Source organism: Sminthopsis crassicaudata, chromosome 2 (genome assembly GCF_048593235.1).
Source record: "Sminthopsis crassicaudata isolate SCR6 chromosome 2, ASM4859323v1, whole genome shotgun sequence".
NCBI classification, from domain to species: Eukaryota; Metazoa; Chordata; class Mammalia; order Dasyuromorphia; family Dasyuridae; genus Sminthopsis; species Sminthopsis crassicaudata.
Genome location: NC_133618.1, coordinates 254,307,863 through 254,328,961, shown reverse-complemented (window position 1 = coordinate 254,328,961; position 21,099 = coordinate 254,307,863). Strand labels below are relative to the sequence as shown.

At 37.6% G+C, this 21,099-nt stretch overlaps 1 protein-coding gene across 1 annotated transcript in view; it reads left to right on the top strand.

Moving 5' to 3' along the window:
- Positions 1 to 8,368: 8,368 nt before the first annotated feature.
- Positions 8,369 to 21,099, top strand: part of EEF1A2 (eukaryotic translation elongation factor 1 alpha 2) — a 48,353-nt gene continuing 35,622 nt past the window's right edge. Inside the window, exon 1 of the mRNA XM_074288851.1 lies at positions 8,369 to 8,391. The gene's annotated coding sequence lies outside the window, so the exon portion shown is untranslated. The remainder of the gene's footprint in view (positions 8,392 to 21,099) is intronic.

Sequence of the window (21,099 nt, the reverse complement as noted above, 5' to 3'; positions counted from 1 at the left end):
ATATGGAAATACTCTTGTGGGAGACAGCAGGAATCTTCTACTGGGAGAAAACATTCTGCATTCCCCTACGTGTGGGTGGGAACAGCTGCTTTCCATACAGTCACATTGGGCTGGATCTTTAAAACTACCAGATTGGGACAAATTTATCTTCTCCTTTTAAATGGCATCCAGGAGGAAAGGTCTTGTTCACCCTGGCATTGTCTCCATTCACTCAGCTGGATGGGAAGAAAAACTACTTTCTCTTTCTACTAATACCTTGGGGCCCCAAGAAATGAGTTTGAGGTTTTGCTTTGCTTCATTTGCCTTTTCAGTTCTAGACATAGGCAATGAAATCCAGAGACCCAGGTGCTTGACCCATGATGACCTTGTAACTAGGATCCCAGGCTAGGTGCTGCCGCTAGCCCAGCAGGGAAATTCTGAGAAAGGGATGGGGGTAGAGGTGGGGGTGGAGACTAGACCTAGACTAGACCAGATTAAAGTTCAGGAGGATTTTGGCTTTAAAATTTGATGAAAATATGCTATGTAAGACTTGAGTTAAATTGTGAGCCTTATTCCCTCTCTCAAGTAGACATTTAAGGGGAATAGGAGAGATTATGCCCTCCATATTGGAGAGGGAATATTTGTAGGTTTGTACTTGGTATATTTTTAAAGTAACTATTCCTTTGTAAAGTTTGTAAAAGATAACCTGACTTCCAAAAGGTTAAATAGTACTGGGGAGACAGAGAGACAGAGAGAGAGACAGAGTCAAAGAGAGAGAAACAGAGAGAGAGAAAGAAAGAGAGAGAGACAGAGAGAAAGTGAAAGGTAAAAAAATAGTTCCTAATGTCAAATAAAGGGTTTACATTCTAGTGAGGGAGAAAACACACAAATAACTAGTGATATACAAAATACACACAAAGGAGAGAGTCTTGAAAGAAATCAGATATTCTAACAGGAGGTAAGTAGAAAATGTATTTCATTCATCAAGGATGTGAAAAAATTGGAGATAGAAGATTGAGCGTGATGAGAGAGGCAGAGGAGATCAATTTAGTTAGAAGGTAGAGTTTGTGGAGAGGAGTAATAAGTAGGAAGACTGAAAAGGTAGGCAGAAGCCAGGTTACAGATTTTATTGATAAACAGAAGAATTTATATTGGATCCTAGAGGTAATATGAAACCATTTGAGTTTACTGAATAGCATAGGAAGGATGTATATAATATTGCCATATCTTACTTTTGGAAAAATAACTTTGGTGGCATGTGGAAGATAGATCAAAGTGGGAAGAAGCATGAAGTAAGAAAATTAAAGAGTAATCTATTATAGTAGTCTAAGGACATGAGAATGGTGTATTTATGAGTGGAGAGGAAGGAACACAGATGTGAGCTGTTGTAGTGACAGAAATGTAAACAGCTATTTAGATTGTGAAATAACACCTAAATTGTGAAATTAGATAACTGGATGGGTGACGGTGCTCTAGTCAGTAATGAGAAATTTGGTGGAGGGATGGATTTTGTGTCTAGCCCCAAATGAATGCCAAGAATGTTAAATTTCACTCCTCTAGCATTCTCCCATTCTCTTATCTATTTATTTATTTTTGCTGAGGCAATTGGGGTTAAATGACTTGCCCAGTTACACAAGTGTCTGAGGCCAGATTTTAATTCAGATCCTCCTGACTTCAGGGCTGATGCTCTATCCACTAGCTGCCCCCATTCTCCCATACTCTTAAAGAGGATTGGGGCTATGTAATCTTTGACATTGACTCAAGCTACCACTAATTGTGTTCCCTGAATCTGAGGGACCCTCAGGACCTTGATTCCATGAAATAGGATCCACTCATAGATTAGCTTTTACAAGGGAAAAACTTTGGTTATTTATGCGGCCTGCTGGGTTATGGCAAATGGGCTCAGGGGCGGAGACAGAGTGTGGGTTTTTGTTTTTACTATAGTCCTGCCCTCCAACAGTCTGAGGGACAGTGAACTGGCCCCCTGTTTAAAAAGTTTGAGGACCACTGTGTCTAGTCCCTTTAACAACTGGGGGACTTGATATTTCAGATAATTCATTTGGTCTCTGGGGAAGGGACTCAGTCTCTATATAGCACAATCCCACCAAATTCTAAGTCCAACCCCTCCCAGAGTTCTAATCTGACACCTGGATTCTCAGGGTTTCCATTATTGACTGACAACAACTTTAGGCCTGGCATCCTTGTCCCAAGTCACCATGGTTTAAACTCCTGGGTCTGTGAACTCTACTGTACAGTGTCTACTGAAAAGGGCAAATAAATCAGATTAAAGCCTCTCATTTCTTGGAATGCAAAGTCTAAGAGCAAGAGAAAGTAATTTCCCCTACCCTTAGTCCATGATGCTCATACTATGAGTTAATAAAATCTTCACCTTTAGAAGCCATTGGAAAGAGAGAAAAAATGAGACTGTCCTAGTCTGGTAATTTTTAAAGATACAGTCTAGTTTGGTTATGAGACCAGTGGAAAGTAGTTGCTCCCATTCACATGGTAGGGTAATGCAAAATTATCTTCTACCAGAAGTACTTATATACTAGGTGATTCTGTTATGTGCTGAATTTGGGTTATACAAAGGCAAAAATAAAACAATCCCTGGCTTTAAGCAGCTTACATTTTATGGAGAAAACCGTGTCCACATGTAAGGAAATACAAAATCACAGAATTTGAGAGTTGGACAGGACTTCAGAAGCCATTTAATCTCACCTATACACAAAAGGAACTTCTCATATAAAAGACCAAATAAATGGTCACCTATGCTTTGTTTGAAGACCATCAAGGAGGAGTAACACATCTTATTTTTAGGAAATCAGTCCTATCTCAATCATATATTTTTTTAAACTTCTACTCTTTGCTGCTGATTCTGTCTTCTAGGTCCAATCAAAACAAGTCTAATCTTTTTTTCTCCTCATATCCTTCCAATTCCTAAACATAGCTATAATGTCCTAAAATATTATTTTTTTATCTAAAAAGTTTTTATGTCCTTAAACTTATCCTGACATGTTATACACTCAAGGCCTTTCATGATCTTAATTATCCTTATTTGAATAGTCATTAGTAGTGTTATGTTAGCTATATAGTAGATATCTCTTCCATACTTATGTCAGGTGCAAATTTGATGAATATAGCATCTATATCTTTATCTAAGCCACTGATAAAATTCTTATATAGCAGGGTGTCCAGGGCCTGGTGTCCTCCATCAGACACTTCTTGCCACATTGATACTGAACCATCCATATCTACTTTGGCTCTTGCCATTCAACCAGTTCTGAGACTATATTTTTCCATCTTCTCTACAAGAGTAATTTAAAATACCTTAACAAAAAAGCTTTGCTAAAACAGTGATCCAAGATAATTCCAATATACTTGGGATGGAAAATGCCATCCATCCAGAGAAAAAACTGTGAAGATTTAATGTGAATCAAAGCATACTATTTTCAGTTTTTTGGTTTGTTTTTTCTTTCTCATTGTTTTTCCCTTTTTTTCTGATTTTTCTTTCACAACATGACTAATATGAAAATATGTTTAAAATAACTATATGTATAATCTATAGCAGATTACTTGCTGTTTTAGGGAGGGAGAAAAATTTGGAACTCAAAATCTTACAAAAATGAATGTTGAAAACTATTGGAAAAATGTAATGCTAGCAAGTAAAAAAAAATTAAAAAAAAAAGCTTTGCTAAAATCTGGGTAAAGTACTTTTGATGAGGTCCTGAATGGTATGTTGGACAGGAACTGAAGAGGTGATCCCTGAGGCAACCAGGGAAAAGGCACTAATAGAGATCAGTTTGCCTTTATGGTCCCACCTTCTGGGGGAGATCATCAGTCTGAAATCCAAGTTATGTCAAACCTCTGAGAACCACCTTGCCAAGATCTCACCTTGCCATGTCTTGTCAGAAATCCCAGTCAAGTTTAAATTTTCCTTATAAAATCTACATATGAACCATCCCAGTGCTGCTGCTTTTCTTTAGGTCAGTCCATCCTTGCACTCTGCCTCTTCCCTTTTCCTTAGCCCTTGCCAGGTGGTCTCTCTCTCCTACCTCCACTGTGCTTCCCAGTTCCACTTTTCCTCCTCACAGCTAACTAACTCTTTTAGAGTGCTAAGTCCCTTTCAGGATTTAGCCTGTCAGCTAAGGGCATACCCTAACTTCATGGGGTGCTCCCTTTCTACTGGGTAATTGGGAGTTCCACTAAGTTACTTATCTTTCTATGCTCTCCCATTTTACTTCATAGTTACCATTCCTGGTGACTATTGTACTTTTTCATTTTTGTCTGTAACCTTTACCCTAGTTAAGTATATCATTTGTCAAAGAAAATGGCCATTGTGAATTCTTCACATACTGAATCCCAACTTTTGGTGCCTCCCATCATCTGGTGTCTACATCACTCACGTCATTTTGACATCATTCTCTTCATCTACTTTAATAATCTTGTCCAAAAATGAAATAAGGTTAATCTAGAATTGTTTTTGAGGAAGCTCTTTGTAGTGGCTATTACCCTTTCTAGATATTAACTATCTTCTTAAAGATTCTTTCTGGAGTTTTCTTAAGAATCAAAGTCAAGCTCACTGACCTATAGTTTGCAGACTGTTATCTTCTCTTTTCTAAAATATGAGGAACTTGGTCCTCCTTCCATCTTATGGCACCTCTCCCATTTCCCATAATCTTTTAAATATCACTGACAATGGCTCTGCAATTACATCTGCCAATTCTTTCAGCATCCAAAGATGTAGTTTATTTGGTTCAAGCCAAAAATGTATGCCAAGTAAATATGAGATGATTTGGGGATAGTGGAAAACATTAGCACTGGAGTTGGGGGGAGGAAGGGATGGATTAGGAAAGACTTCATGTAGGTGGAAACAATCTAGTTGAATTTGCATAGAAGCTAGGAATTCCAAAAGGTGACAGTGAGGAAAGCAAGCATTTCAGGCATGGTGAATAGACTATCCCAGTATATCAAAAGGCAACAAAATGGGAGATGGAATTCCAAAGGTGAGTGACAAGAAGTAGATGAATTCCAGTTGCCCATCTTAGAATTTAGAGAGCATGAAGGAAATTAATATAGAATGAAGGTAAGTCAGAGCTAGATTGTGAAGGATTTTAAATGTCATAAATAAGAGTCTGTATTTGATCCTAGAAGCAATAAAGAACAGCTGGACATTTTTGATGAGAGGATTCATCAAACAGACATTTGCTTTAGGAATGCCACTTTTGTAGTTGAAGAGGATATTTCAGGCATAGGGAACAGAGAAAATACTCAATCCTATTTCATGAATAGAAAAGACATCTATGTCACTGGCTCATAGGGTGTTTGTTGGGGTGTGAGTTATAAGAAAAGTAGAAAGGTAGGAAGGGCTAGGTTATGAAGGGCTTTTGATCATTAGCAAAACTGAAGGTTGGAAGGGATGAATAACAAGGACTTTGAAATATAAAGAGGGAGAAGTTTCTTCTGGGTAAAGGAAGCATTCCACATCTTAGAGGCTGAATGTTGAATGGTCAATGATTTAGATAAAGATAACCTCCCCCCCAAAAAAATCAAAAACAAAAACAAAAACAATGATTGCCTCAATGCACAAATTTCTCCCTAGCTTTGTCTTAGCTACTCATTTGCAGAAGATCCAACAGGAATCTAGGAAATATAATTATGTGTTTATGGTGACTATATCACTAGCACTCACTGAGAGAACCTTGATCTGAGACAGAAGGATTGGACAAGAGAAGCTAAGCCATCTTCTGCTAGTAGCAAACCTCAAAATAGTCAGAGGAAAGCTTCTGCTCATAAGTATACTAATAAATGTTTAACATTTGGCTTTCCAGAAAACATAGTATTCTTGACATACTTTCAAATTTAATTTCCCTTATTAAAATTTTTGCCACCACTTTTTAAAGTCTATATCAGCACCAACAAAAATCAAGCTGATGCTCATAGCATCCACACTGAAAGAGCTGGTTCTTGTATATCCCTGCTTCTATTGGTCCTGGTCTAAGAGTCAATAACATTGTCAGAAAGAGCTCTAAAACATCTAGCTAAATCAGAGGCTGGAGTATTACATCAAAGTTGCTCTTCAAAAAACAAGTCCAAGGACTCTAAACAATTGATCTATCTAAAAGAGATGCTGAGGACTGAAAAGCCCAATGGCTGAGTGATCTGCCTGGTCCAGCTCAGAAAACCTCTGATCTATGGTTGAGTGATTTGTTCAGTTCAGTCCACTAACAGTTGCTCAGTAGAAGAACAACTTACCCAGCCCAGGCCAACAGCAGATTGCTTTGGCCAGCTGAGATCCTCTGCCTACTAAGAGGCAAGCCTATGCTAACAGCAGAGTGTCATTCTTCACTCACCCTGACACCTGATCTTTTATTGATCTTCATGAGGATAGATATGTGAGTTGCCTTGACATGTACCTACCTACACTTAGTGATGAGGTCTTGAATGGTATTTTTAACAGAGAGAAAAGAATTGATCCCTGAGACAAGAAGGGGGAAGAATCTGTTAGAGATCAGTTTAGCTCCATGGTCCCTCACTCTGGGGAGAGTGGCCAACCTAAAATCCAAGTTAAGTGAAACTCCTGAGACCCACCCTCTGTAGAAGGCTCCAGCAGTCTCATCTTGCCATGCCCTATTAGAAATCCAAGTCATGTCTCTGAGGTTAAATTTTCCCTATAAAATATACTTATGGGCCATCCCATGACTGCTGCCTTCCTTTGGGTCAGTTGCCATGGCACTCTCCTTTGTAGTGTCTTTCCCCTTTCCTTTCCCCCATGCCATGTGATATCTCTCCTAACTCCACTATACTTCCCAACCCTACTTCTCCTCCTCATAGCTAATTAACTCTTTTAGGGTGCTATGTTTATTTTAGGAACTTGTCTTTCAAATGCTCTCCCAACTGTATTTCATATTTACCATTCCCAGTGTCTATTGCATCCGTTACTTTTTTTTGTAATTTATTTCTCTAACTAAATCTACCTTTTGTCAAAGAGAATGGCTATTGTGAATTCTTCACATGACCAAACTCTAGCTTTTGGTGCTTGCCATCATCTGATATCTATATCACCTACATCATTTTGGGCCTTGAACCACATCATTTGGTGCCAAATCCCACATCATAAACCACATCACTTAGGATTCATTCATAACTCCATTACATGTAATGGATAAAAATATTTTTTTCAATAGGATCAGAAAAAAGCAAATATATAAATATTTTCTTAATAGTCAAGTAAAATTAATTGAAACTATTAATTTGTCCAAGTTACAAGATATAAAATAAAACCACATAAATCATCAGCATGCCAGGATGTTAGCAACAAAACTAGACAGAAAATCTAGAATAAGAATTTCCATTAAAAATAACTGTAGTACATATAAATTTTTGAGGCTCTACCTTCTAAAATATACTCATAAGTTATGAGTCCAACCAAGAAAATCAGGAATCAGGAAGATTCCTCTTCCTGGGTTCAAATATAGCCTCAGATGTTTACTAGTGATTCTGGGCAAGTCACTTAATCCTGTTTGCCTCAATTTTTCATCTGTAAAATGAACTAAAGAAAGAAATGCAAAAACTACTCTAATAGAAAATCCCAAATGAGGTTATGAAGAGTTGGACATAGATCAAAAATGACAATAACCCCAAAGTCACTAACCTGTGCATACTCTTTTTATCTAAAGATACCAATACCATTACTATATTTACACTCTAGAGGTCAAAGAAGAAAAGTACCCATGTGTACAATACTTATATCAATTTCTTTTCATGTCAACCCCAAACTGGAAATTCCCCTACATATTAGAGGATGGCTAAACAAATTATGGCATATGAATGTAATGTAAAATTACTGTACTAGAATATAATGAACAGTTTCAAAGGAAACTAGGAAGCGTTCTCTGAAATCATGCGGAATGAACCTTGCAGAACTAGGAGAAGAATTCATACAATGATGACAACATTATAATGAAAAATAACTATGAAATACTTTAGAATTTTGTCAATGCAAGAGTAGCTTATAATTCCAGAGGACTGAAGATGAAATATGATACCTTCTTCCAAAGATGTGATGGATTATGCATATTTATTATGAAAGTGTCCTTTTTCTTTTCTTTTTGTTGTTGAATTTAGAGAACAGTAGAGGAGTAAATTTTTGTAAAATAAAATTTTTTAAAAGAAAAAAATTCGGCCAGGTTTTCTAGTTAATCAGGACATGGCTTTTGATTTTTTAGTGTTTTTTTCCAGCTGTAGCTGATGATGGTCATTTTCCTCCCTAAGAAACAGCATGCCTATAAGAAAGCACCTCTCTTTAGGGCTTCAATACTGATCTAGGTACTAAGGGATTCTTGAATTCATGAAATGGTCATCAAAACTTGAAACATTCACCTTTGAGGATCAATGTTCATTCACATATTCAGGGTAAGAAACCAAAACAGAAGTGACCATCAGGGACTTGAGATCCCATTTTAGGTTCTCTTAGGCAAGCCCAAAAAGACAGTACTCTTTATATAATCTGCAGATTGGATGGCTTTTCTTGTTAGAGTCAATAATCATTTTCAATGTAACTTCCCAACCATATGGAACAAAGGACTAACCAGGAATCACTGGTTTTTCTAGCAAAGGGCTAGATCACATACAACAAGGAGTCAGAATACAAGTTCCATTTCAACCTCTCTACTGAGAAAAAATGGAAGGCTACTGCAATATATGACAAGGACCTGGAACTCTAGAACTAGAGTGGTGGCTAAATTTTTAAGAAGTTTTAAGAAGAGGAACAGGATAAGATTTTGTGGTGATGTAGAGAACAAGACTTGGATATGTAGGGTGAGAGAGAGTATGGAAGCAAAGAGTTGATAAACTTTGATGTAGCCTGTTGTTCAGTTGTAAAGGGCTAGAACTGAGCAAATGCACTTGGATAATGGAGCATGTGAGACTAATTGCCAATTGGACAATTCACTATTAACATGTTTGAAGGATGACCCTCCCCAACTATTCTGTGCTGGCTGGATTGGTAGGTGTGGGCAAAGAAGGGGAAGTGACATGAGTGGGTGGAGTAGGAAGAGGAAATTGAGGCATTCTCCTGGAGGTGGAGAGAGTAGAAGGAGATCTGGAGATTGCTAGATCTAATTCCCTGACCACAACAGCAAAAGACCAAGAATAAAGACTTTTGATTATCCTAACTCCAGCTGATTTCTGGGAAGACGGGGTCTCAGCCTTCAGTTGTGTCGAATTCTTTATGACTTCATTTAGGGTTTTCTTAGCAGAGATACTGGAATAATTTGCCATTTCTTTCTCCAGCTCATTTTAAAGATGAGGAAACTGAGGCAAGTAAGAATGACTGATTTTCCCAGAGTCACACAGTTAGTAAATGTCTGAGGCTGGATTTAAACTCATGAAGATGAGCCTTTCTGACTTCAGGTCCAGCACTCCATCCACTGAGTTATCCAGCTGTCCTTGAATGTAGCCTATCTGTTTGTTATTTGAGCATTTTCTCATTTTCAGGGCTTGTCAGTGTTATCTGTGTCTTGCTCTTGTCACATTTGCTTTCTTATCCTTTAGTATCTCTGAGGAATTGATAAAGGTTTGGTCAGTCCACTGCATACTTAACCTTAACCCATTCTCCTTTACAGGCCTAGAAAACCTTTCCATTTGGGGAGTCATTGTTCTCTGAGGACCTCTAGGTTCTCCCTTAGCTCAGAAGGTGATAATTACACAGATGCTATTTTGTTCCTCTGAGGCAGAGAATCAAAAGCCCTATTTTTAGAGACCGTGAAAACCCTTTCTCACTGTTTCCTGAAGTATCATGATGCAGGTGAACCTGGTTTTCAAGGGTCTGGGATCTTTGGAGTGAATTAGGAGAGGTTAATCACAGTGGGAAGCAGGTGGTTAGGATGCCTGGTTGGTGCTCAATGCCTCCAGGCCTCACCATGGCAACTGGTTTCAGACTTTTAGTGAAGTGAAGCTCTAGTAGTGAGATTTTTCCTAGAGAAAATTTTCCCTTAGGTTATCCTACTGGTTAAGGATAGTTAATGGGAATGGTGCTTATAAAGGCTTTTAGGTATATTTGCTACTCTATTGTTTATAATCATAGATGAGATTTTTTTCTTTTTCTGTTTGGGCACTGACTTGCCTCTACACAGGCCAATTGAAATAGAGAGTCAAGTTATGATCTGTGTATTGTAATTATAGAAAAAAGTAAACTATAAAAATTCAGACCTCCAAATCCATTGTTCTCTTTCACAACTGTGAATTATTGTGGCCTTGTGATAGCTAGGTAGTATAGTGAAGAGTGCTAACCTTGGAGTTTAAAATAAATATGATTTTAAATTTTAAAAAGTGATTTTTAATTCTTTCTCAGATACTTACTAGCTGTGTGACTGGGCAAAACTCTCAGCCTTAGATTCATCTTATGTAATATGGGTACTTTTCTCATAGGATTTTTCTGAGCAGCAAATGAGATAATAAATGAAAAATACTTTACCAATCTTAAAGTACTATACAAATATTAGCTATTATAAATTTCATAATCCCTAGTAATCAAATTATCTCATATTTCAGTCAGATTTGGAACTAGTAGGGAATGGGACTATTTCATACTTCCAGAGAAGTTACCTTGGCATTAATTTGTTGATAGCAGAATAAAGAATATAGCAAAATAAATTCATTTGTACCATAGCAATTATGCAACCTTTGTTTGTTCTGATTAAGCATGCCATGTAGGAATCCAAGCAGGAATGAGCCAGTTCTGTTGGGATCATAGAGTGACCCAAATGATCATTGAACATTAGAATTTACATGGTTTTAGGCAGAGAAATAAACAAAGGGAATCAGTATCCTGTACCATGAAGTCTATCCCAGGTAGCTTTGAATTGACCAATCAGAAAGAAGCTAGACAAGGGTATTCACATGAATTGGCACAATTCCATTGAGAATAGTCACACCTAGGAATTGATCAGCAATAGCTATTTTTGTCTTTAAGTCCTCCTCTCTTCCCCCTTTCCCCTTTGGGGAAAAGGATCTGGTCTGAGCTATTGCATCACCCCTCATCTCTTTGCTTCATTTCACATGTACAGTCATACTTCAAAACATTGGAAAAGGAACAAAAGAGGTTTCCCTCATCAACTTCCCTGGCCTTTGGCTGTTTACAGATACCTAAAAAATATCCATTAGGGAAATTATTTAGAAGGGTACAATGGAACAAAATTATTGACTATTCCAATAGACCTTGTAGTTCAGGTCTTCAGATTTAAGAAGGGGTAAAAGGAATGGAAAGAGGAAGTTAGACGGCTTAGTGCAGGGGTTCTCAAACTACGGCCTGAGGGCCAGATGAGGCTCTCTGAGGATGTTTATGCCGCCTGCTGGGTTATGGCCAATGGGCTGAGGGGCGGAGACAGAGTGTGAATTTTTGTTTTTCCTATTCTCTGGCCCTCCAACAGTCTGAAGGACAGTGAACTGGCTCCCTATTTAAAAAGTTTGAGGACCACTAGCTTAGTGGATAGAATATTGGGTTTGGTATCAGGAGGACCTGAGTTCAAATTTATCCTCAGACACTTATTAATTGTGTGACCCTGGACAAATCATCTAACTTTTTTGTTTAATCCACTGAATAAAGAAATGGAAAACTACTTGTGTCCTTGCCAAGAAAACCCCATGAACCATGTTTGTATGGTCCATGGGTTCACAAAGAATTAGAAGTGACTGAACAACAATAACAACAAAGAGAATGTAAGAGGCAGCATGTTATTATGCAGAGGTTCTCAAATTACTGTCTGCAGACCTTGGGAATCCTTGAGATCCTTTCAAATAATCCAGGAGGTCAAATCTATTTTCATAATAATACTAAGGATATTATTTATTTATTAAAATATTTCTTCTTTTTTCCAACTACATGACTGTTTGAGGTCAGATCTTTATATACATCAGCTAAAATATGTCCTAACAATTTGAATGCAGATGCAGATATAAGAATTTAGCTGTCTTCTATTGAACTAGACATTAATTTTCAAAAATATATAAAATAATACTACTTTTTCTTACTATTTTTTTGTTTTAGAAAATGTAGTTTTTTCATACTTTTCATAATGATATATACAAGTTTAGTAATGTTATTTAAATGAATAAATCCATATTTTAGAAAATTATCATTTTCATTTCTTATATGGCAAATATTGATATATATATATATAGCATGGATCTAAGCTTTACTGTCTGTCCAAAAAGCTTTGGAATTCTTAATAATTGCCAAAACTATAAAGTGGTCCTGAGATTTAAAAAAAAAAAAAAATTGAGAACCACTGTAATAGAAGTGAGCTGGCTTTGAAGTCAGGAAAATCTAGGTTCAAGTCTCCTCCCGGCTGCATACTGACTGCATGACTTTGGACAAGCCATTTAACTTTTTATTGCTTGTTTTATAGGTGATGCTTATTTGCATTGCTAGAAGAAGCTCATCTGTAGAAACTTTCTTAACCAAAAATTCACAGGTCTGGTTTAAAAAAAGGGAAGGAAGAAAATTGTGTTGGAGCTGTAGGGGAAATTAATAGGGTCTTCAAATATAACTTGGGGTGGGGAGAATGTGGTTCCTAAGTATTTCTTGAGAGACTAAATAGGGTTCTATACAAGGACAGAGTCAATCAAATTCAAGAAGGTAGGCAGAGGGCAAGAAAGAAATTTACAGCAATGGTGTCAAAATTGGTCTATAAGCATTTATTAAATGCCTACTATATGCCTGATAGTGTGCTAAGTGCTGAGAATTAAAAAAAAAAAAAAAGGGCAAAAGATAGGCATTGGCCTTATAGAACTCACAGTCTAAGGTGGGGGAGACAACATTCTAACAACTTTGTAATTGGTGATAAATTTCAAGTGATAATCACTAAGGAGGATGAAGAAAGACTTCTAAAAGGTGGGAAGTTAATACAGACTACAGAATCTGAAGAGAGACTTTGGCATAGCGTCAAGCATGCAACTTCTCTCTGTAAATTAGCAATGATAACAACAACTAACATTATAGAACATCTAGTTTGCATTAGACCAGCAACCTGTGATATATAATGGTTGGAAATAAAATAAACTTCATTTTCCCTGAGGAAGTCACTAATCTCAGCCCTTTGTTAGACCATCCTCTGGAGAGATAAGGAGTAAGTCAGATGTGTTTCCCATCTGTGTGGAGTTTGTACTCTAAAAGGAGAGATAAGACAACACAGAAATACATGGTGGGTGGGTGGGTGCTCTGTAAGCAAGAAAGAATTGCAAGGATTAGCAATCATATAGATCACATATCATATAAAGATATATTTTAAGGTCATTTCTCAGACAGGAAACAATCCCATAGTCCTTCAGAACCTTGGATATTTTTATATCTGTGGGCCAATTGTGGAGCGGCCATCTTCCCAATGAATTAACTATTAAAGCTCTGTTGTTCTCCATGTCTTTTCTGGGGCTTCTTCAGGACTCTCTTTGGATCTAAGATCTGATATATGTCTCAATGATCCTCAACCTCTAGCAACAGGGTAAATAATTGAATTTGGGTCCCAGGTCCTCACCCTTTATTTTTAACCAAGAGGTCAAGCAGCAGCTCCTGAGATAACCTGTCCGAGGTTACTGATAAGAAATGAGAGGCACAGGCTGATGTGAAGGTTGACAGTAATACATTTTCTGGGTCTTATCAATAGAGAGAAGACATCATTGGCAACCAATGGGAGACTGTGTTTATTTCCAGGCTTGGCAGATATTGCTTGATTACATTTAATTTTAGTTGGATCTTCCTATAGACACAATAACACCAGCCCAGGTGAAGAAGAAACTGTCTGGGCTTTTTTTTTTTCCTCTGAGAAAGGTTGAGTTTCTAATTCTTCAAAGTTGCCTAGGCTTACAGAAAGAGTATTTAGGAGTCAAAGAATTGTTTGCCAACCTAGATTTGCAATGTTTTGATGTGTCTGTAATGACAATGTAATAGAGCAGTGGGACCTGGATGATAATGTAAATGGTAGGAAACTGAGATACTACCTTATTAATTCTGTAGGTCCATGTAAAAAAATGGCTTCATTTATTCATTCTTTTACCCAAAAAAACATTTATTAAGTATATGCAAAGCTTTGTGTTAGCATTTAATGATAGAAATAGAAAAAAAACAATATAATTACTTGGGAATTCAACTTGAAAGAGAAGACATAGAATAAAAGCTGGCATTGTGGTATGTGGAAAGAGAGCTGGTTCTGAAATGAAAGGATACTATATCAAATACTGCCTCTGATATTTATTTGTGATTTTGGATCAATTATTTAGTGTTTTTGTTGTTGTTGTTGTTGTTGTTGAGTCATGTTAATAAGTGGTTTAGTTATGCCTGACTCTTCTTAACCCCATGGACCAGAGCACACCAGGTCCTTCTCTCTTCCTCTATCTCTTGAGTTTAAACAAGCTCATGTTCATTATTTCCATAACATTATGGAACATTATTTCCATAACATCTCATCCTCCTTTCCTTTTGTCTTCCATCTTTCCCAACATCAGGTTCTTTTCTAGTGAATTTCATCTTCTCATTATGTGACCAAAATATTTAAGCTTTGATTTCAGTATTTGATCTTGATTAATTAATTAATGACCTCAACCTATTTATCTATAAATCTACCTTTAAAAAAAAGACCTCAATATCTTTATCTATAAAAGGCTGGATTATATGAGTTCCCTTTTAGCTCTAATTCTATAATCTTAAGTTTGATATAAGGTTGGAGGTGGCAGTTTGAAGGAAAGAGCCAAGTGCCCTGGGAAAATTTTAGGAGAGAGATCAAGGAAAACTATCTGAGTTAGGATTGGAAGAAAGAGGATTTCAATGGGTACAAGTAAAGAGGAAGTATATGCCAGGTCAGTGTGAATGTACACCATTATTAGGAAAAGCTGGCAATACAGTTTATCTGGAATATAGAATACAAAAGGAACTATCAAATGAAATAAGGATAGAAAGGTAGATTGGGATCTGATCAGGGGAGATCTTGAATGCTAGGCTGTTTTTCTTTTAAGCAATAGGAAGTCACTGAAGATCTAAGGATAGGGGATTAAAATTTACTTTAATACAATAAACATTTACAAAGCAACTGTTATACGCTAGAAACTGTGTCAATTGCAGGATACAAAGACCAAAACTAAATATTCCCTGTCCACAAGCAGCTTGTCTTTATACTTAGGAATGGGAGAGAAGAATAACATGTAACAAAATAATGTAACAATAAAATACATACTGTACCATGTAAATACAGAGCAGTTAGATGGTGTGGGGATTAAAATTACTCCAAATACATCAAAACAGACAGATTCAGAACTCTGAGTCAATGGCACTTTATTAAAAGGTCCATGGTCTCCTTTAATGAAACAGACCTCAGATCTTTCTCATGATCTGAGATGTCTCCTTTCCAGGACTCTATTTTTATAGGGCTAGATGTCTTAAAACTATGTGACATTATAGACAGTGAGACTAGCTAGAGGGTTTTTTTTTTTTTTTTTTTTTTTTTTTTTTTTAACAGTGTTTCAGGCAAAAAATGATGAAGACTTCGACTAGATGGAGCAGAGAGAAGGAGCCAGATGGGAAAAATTTTGGTGAGATAGACTTGGCAAATAAATGGATGTGGGGGAGGGATGAAGAGGAATGAAAAGTCAGAGATACTGAGGTTTCAAGCCCAGGAGGTTGGACAATGGTGCCACAAAGAAAAATGAGAACAATGGAAAGTGAGGCAGGTTTCAGTTCTCTGCCTAGTATTGCCAGCAGGAAAGATTATGGTTAGGGATACCAAGGGAGGGTTCATTGGGCAGTCAGAACACTATACAGCCACTTACAGATTATATCTACATAATGTCTATAAGAGCACTGGATGGATCACCTGCTTCCAAGTAGCCTTCTTATTGGCCAATCAATCATTGGCCTTGAAATTTTACCAACTGTGATGGACTCTTTCTTATCTCTGTGGAATCGAATCTATCTGGAAGAATTGAGCTATTTAACTCTTAGAGGGCTGCAATGGAGCAGATCCAGTTGTTTTGTCACAGCTGGCTGTAGGATTAAATGGGGACTGGGGGAGTGGGGAGAAGGAACAAGGAAATTGCCTAAGAGTCTAACTGAGTTAGTTGGGAGAGAGGCCTTTAGCTAGAGAGGAGAACAGAATGAGTTTCCAAGGTACTTGGTGAGAGGGTTAGGAAAGGTGGGGTCGAAGGACACTTGGACAAAATAGCTTAGTTATTGTGCATTGAGCCAGTCCTGCCTAAATCTCTTCAATCCCTGCCTATATTTCCAGTAACAGCTTTCCTGGCTCTATGAAAATCCCAGCCTAACTGTAAGGGGAGTAGAGATATTAAATTTCAGGCTCAGCCAGCTGCCTGGTGGGGAATTTTTTGGAAGTTGTTTTCACACTAGGCATTTATTTTTAATCCCTGGCTGCGGTGTGATCCTATCAACTATGCTCTGTGATTTCAGCTACTTACACTACCTTCCTTCTCCAGTGCTTGTATCCCTTAGCTGGTATGCTAATTTGGGGCACTATTTGAAGATATGACTTTAGGTATTCAAATTAGGGAGATAGTAGGACCCTCAGATGCTACAAACTACATAAAGGGAGATGCAGGGAACTTGGGGGATTAATCACAACTCCAAGGAACCTTCTTTACCAGCCATTCTCTATCCCAAAAGACCTATTTGATCTTTAATCTATACTTGAGCAATGCTTTAACTATGCATCTTTCCCTTTGCCTTGCAAACAGCCTGTAGGAACTTCTTGGCAGTAGCTATACTTATAATCTTTCCATGAAATTTTTAGGCTTCTGATCGCTCTATAATATGGCTCAGAGCTAGATCAGTATTAACTAGTAAACAAAGCCTTCTGGGCAGCTTGATCTGGCAAAAAAAATCGTGGGGCATGGGATTAGGAAATCTCAATTGTGATCTTGGATCTGATATGCTCTAGCTGTCTGATCATCTTTCTAAACCTCAGTTTTATCTTTTGTAAAATGGGGTTACTATTAGTATTAGAATTTAATAGGTGAAAGGGACCTTAGGGATCATCTTATTCAACCCTCTCATTTTTCAGATACAGAAACTGAGTCTTAGACAGATGAAATTACTTGCTCAAGATACTACAAGTAGAAAACAAGATAGCTGAAATTTGAACCCAGGTCCTTTGACTTCACATCTGTTTTTCTACTTCATCATAACAGTAATTTTATTTTCTCTAGAGGGTGGTTGTCATAGTAAAATGTATGTGAAGTTACATAAATGTCAGCAGTTATTTATTTCTAGTTTCTTGAATATAATGATGCTGAATAAATACTTGTTAACTTGATTTTGAAGCTGCTGCCCACCCCCTTTTTTGTTCCCTTTGAAGATTTCCCTCCTTTGAAGTTCTTTCTCTAGAGTTATTCTTGAAATGATTTTCATAAGAAAAGAGTCCCAAAACACATATAGAGTAGTTTTGTCAAAGGAGTTTAGGAGCTTTGTTTTTGTTTTTTAGAGTTAAGTGACTTGCAGAAGGTCGCATAGCAAGTAATTGTCAAGTGCCTGAGGTGAGTCATTTTGATTTAGAGGATATGGCCCTGGACAAGGAGTCAGAAAAACTTAGGCTCAAACTTTTAGACACTTACTAACTCTATGTCTTTGGGCAAATTGCTTAACTACTTGTTGCATCACTTTTTTTTTTCTTTTTTTTTTTTTTTTTTTTTGAGGCTGGGGTTAAGTGACTTGCCCAGGGTCACACAGCTAGGAAGTGTTAAGTGTCTGAGACCAGATTTGAACTTGGGTCCTCCTGAATTCGGAGCTGGTGCTCTACCCACTGCGCCACCTAGATGCCCCAGCATTTCCTTATCTGTAAAATGAGGGGTTGAATTCATTGATCTTCCACATCTTTTCCATCTCTAAATCTCTGGTTTTATGAAATCTCCTGCCTTGGATTGTAAAGGGCTAGAACTGAGCAATGCCCTTGGATAATGAAGCATGTGAGACTAATTGCCAATTGGACAGTTCCCTATTAACTTGTTTGACCCTCCCCAGCTGTTCTGTGCAGACTTGATTGGTGGGACAAAGAGGGAGAAGTGGTGTGGGAGGACTAGGAGGAGGAAGAGGAATTGAGATGCAGACTCGGACTCAGTCTCTCTTAGTGTTTGAGGGAGGAAGGTGTGTGAGAGGTTGCTAGGCCTAATCCCCCTGACCTTGACCGTAAAAGATCAAGAATAACGACGTTTAGTGATCCTGATTCCAGCTGATTTCTGGCAAGACAAAGTTCCAGCATTGGATGACTCTAGATAAATTTTCATCTTATCTTGCCTTGATCCAGATCTCTCCAAGCCATTTTCCGATCAAATCCATGTCACACACTGAACTGGTACCATTTACCCCTTTTTCTTTCACTCCTTTATACATTGTTCTCCAGTATTAGAATATAAGCTTCCTGAGTTCAAGTACTGGGTTTTTTTTTTTTTTTTTTTTTTATTTCTAATACAGTGCTTGTCATATAGTAAGCTCTTAATGTTGTTATTTATAAATGTATTTCTCTTTTCTTTGTCTCCGTCTTTCTCTTTTTGTCTGTCTCTATTGAACACAAATACTATAATCCCTGACTGTTTCTACAACTGCCTCTGCCTTTTCTTTCTGTCAATATTTGTCTCCAATCTTGCTTCCAATTCTTCTTCAATTCTGGTGGTCCTTGCAAACATCACCTTGACAAGAATGTGTGGAGATTGATATTGCTTTTAATATTTCAGCCTGAGACCACTGTGCTTATGTACAAATGTATGAAAACTAGGGCAAACATCCCTAAGTAGGCCTTTCTGTGGTCAGATGAGTATATTATATGGCATAGAGAAAATAGTATTAAAATCCATGTCAGAAGACCTACCTTCCAATCTTTCTCCTGTTGTTTGGTATCTGTGTTACTATGAGCAATTGATTTTTTCCTCTCTGGGTCCCAGCTTCCATCTGGAAAATGGACAGACTGAACTAGATGCTTTCCAAGATTTCTTCCAGCTCAAACATAATATGATTAATTGGTATCTATCACGTATTGACAGAGAAGACAAGGGAAAGCTGACAAATACAGTAAAAGGATAGGGGATTAGTACTAAAAAAAAAGAGTAGATTTGAAGCTCAGTCTTGAGCCAATGTTTCACAATTAGAGACTTTATGGAGAAAATCAATGTCTGGGCAATAAAATCCTCTATTGCTTCTGGAGAGATATTTTGTCTTCTATGCCTGTTCCCAACATGCATATATATATATATTAACATTTGTCTCAGGACAGTTGAAGATTTTCTCATTTGACATTGATAAGTTGTGCAAACATGCACAAGTCACTTACCCTCTTTGACTTTAGTTTTCTCCTCTGTAAAATGAGGATAATTCTACCTTTAGTATCTACCTCACAGGGTTATTGTAAGGCTCAGATCAGATGTCTCTCACAAAATTAAATAGTCTAAGAGAAGGCATTTATCCTCATATCTCTGAAAGGGAAGTCATCATAAAACTGTCGTCTCAATATTTTATCATCAGTGTGCCAATCAGTTAACAGAATTTTGATGAGGTCCTAAAATAGTGAAATAGTGAAAAGAGAAACTAAAAAACTTATCCCGAGCAGGTAGAAGGCTCTGATAGAGATCAGTTTAATTCTATGGTCTCATCCTTTGGGGAGGACTCACCCTCTGGAACTAAAATTCAAGTTATGTCAAATTCCTGAGACTTACCCTCTAAAGAGGTCTTGAGCAGTCTTACCTTGTCATGTTCTGTCAGAAATCCCAGTCATGTACCTGAGGTTAAATTTTCCATATAAAATACACCAATGGGCCATCCCATTGCTTCTGCCTTCCTTTGGGTTGGCTCACCATGACACTCTGCCTGGTTTCTTTCCCCTTCTCCTTCCCCCATGCCAAATGGTCTCTTTCCTAACTCCACTATATTTCCCAACATCACTTCTCTTCCTTATAGCTAACTAACTCTTTTAAGGAGCTATGTTCCTTTCAGGATTTTGCCTGCCAGCTAAGGACATGCCCCAACCATATGGGTGCTTTCTTTCTATGGGGTAATTATGAGTTCCACTGAGGAACTGATCTTTCATATGCTCTCCCACTCTATTTCATATTTATCATTCCTGGTGTTTATTGTATCCCTTCATTTTGTTTGCAATCTTTTCCCTAAGTAAATTTTCCTTTTGCCAAAGAGAATGGCCATTGAGAATTCTTTTTGACTGAACCCCAACTTTAGGTGCCAAACCCCATATCAGTGTTCACTATGTGTCAGGCACTATGCTAAGCATTTGGAATACAAAAGAGGCAAAAGACAGTTTCTGCTTTCAAGGAGCTCACAATCTAATAGAGGAGACAATAAGGTACATGCAGAACAAATAGGAAATAGAGGATACACACACACACATACACACACACACACACATATATACAGATAGAGGATAAGTATATATAAGATACATTTATAAGATAAATATATAAGTAGGAAAAAGAGAGAGAAGGCACTAGAGTTAAGAGGATGGAAAAAAGTTTCCTATAGGAAATGGGGTTTTAGTTGGGATTTAAAGGAAGCCAAAGGGCAGAGATGAGGAAGGAGGACATTCTAGGCTTTAGACACATCTAGTGAAATTGCCCTGGGCAGAGAAAAGGAATGTCTTGTTGAAGGAACAGCTAGGAGCCACCCGATCAAAGGATATGTGGTGAGGAGTGAGGTGTGAGAAAACTGGAACAGGAAGAGACAGAGGCAATGAGGTTATGAAGGATTTTGAATACCCAGTAGAGGATTTTGTATTTGATCTTGGAGGCAATAGAAGGCCACTGGGAGGCTCTTGGGCATTTGGGAGGTCAGCAATGTCAAAGACTGGGCTTATAGAATTCCTACTCTTGAGATCATATGTGCATGTCCAAGAATATGCATATATGTGGGGAGGTCTGAAACCTTCATGATATCTGTCTCCATTAAATTTTGAGAAAACAAATAAGTAAGGGAATTTTATTAGAGAAAGGAGAGGTTTACTGCTCAATTTGGAAGAGCAGAATGATTTGAGACTACCAAAAAGGATGGGACTTAAGAGAAGCATCAATCACAATCTGAGATGAAGCCGTCTGGCTTCCCCACGCTTACAGAACAACTTTGTTATA